This window comes from Monopterus albus, unplaced genomic scaffold, assembly GCF_001952655.1.
Source record: "Monopterus albus unplaced genomic scaffold, M_albus_1.0 scaffold75.1, whole genome shotgun sequence".
Lineage (NCBI taxonomy): Eukaryota > Metazoa > Chordata > Actinopteri > Synbranchiformes > Synbranchidae > Monopterus > Monopterus albus.
In genome coordinates, this window is record NW_018127955.1 from 78112 (window position 1) to 78347 (window position 236).

A 236-nucleotide genomic window follows, 5' to 3' on the forward strand; every position below is an offset into this window, starting at 1 on the left:
CTGAGGCGTTCCAACGCCAGCCGAGAGGCATAGTCTTACCTTTACTTGTACACAAAATCCATTTGTCAGGGGGTATGTATTACAAGCCCTTTTACCGTTCGAATCCAATATTAAAACAAATGTTCTCAATAAAGAAGATCCATCCATCCATCCATCCATCCATTTTCTTCTGCTTATCCGGGACCGGGTCATGGGGGCAGCAGTCTAAGCAAAGATGCCCAGACTTCCCTCCTCCG

General features: G+C 46.6%; 1 protein-coding gene across 2 annotated transcripts in view; it reads right to left on the bottom strand.

Annotated features, from left to right (window-relative positions):
• The window catches only part of antxr1b (ANTXR cell adhesion molecule 1b), a 15169-nt gene that overhangs the window by 3504 nt on the left and 11429 nt on the right, over positions 1-236 (bottom strand). The window lies entirely within an intron of this gene.